The following is a 344-nucleotide window of genomic DNA, read 5'->3' as shown; positions in this document are numbered from 1 at the left end:
TGAGACGGAGTTTCGCTCTAGTTACCCAGGCTGGAGTGCAATGGCGCAATCTCAGCTCACCGCAACCTCCTGGGTTCAGGCAATTCTCCTGCCTCAGCCTCCTGAGTAGCTGGGATTACAGGCACGTGCCACCATGCCAAGCTAACTTTTTGTATTTTTAGTAGAGACGGGGTTTCACCATGTTGACCAGGATGGTTTCAATCCCTTGACCTCGTGATCCACCCACCTCTGCCTCCCAAAGTGCTGGGATTACAGGCGTGAGCCACTGTGAAAAGACTATTTTTTATTCCCAGAATGTGTTAACTCTTTACATATACCACCACTGACAATTCTGGGTTGCACTT

The sequence above is a fragment of the Sapajus apella genome, unplaced genomic scaffold, assembly GCF_009761245.1.
Source record: "Sapajus apella isolate SASKATOON/1434 unplaced genomic scaffold, GSC_monkey_1.0 scaffold26, whole genome shotgun sequence".
NCBI lineage: Eukaryota > Metazoa > Chordata > Mammalia > Primates > Cebidae > Sapajus > Sapajus apella.
Note: the sequence above shows the minus strand (reverse complement) of the source record.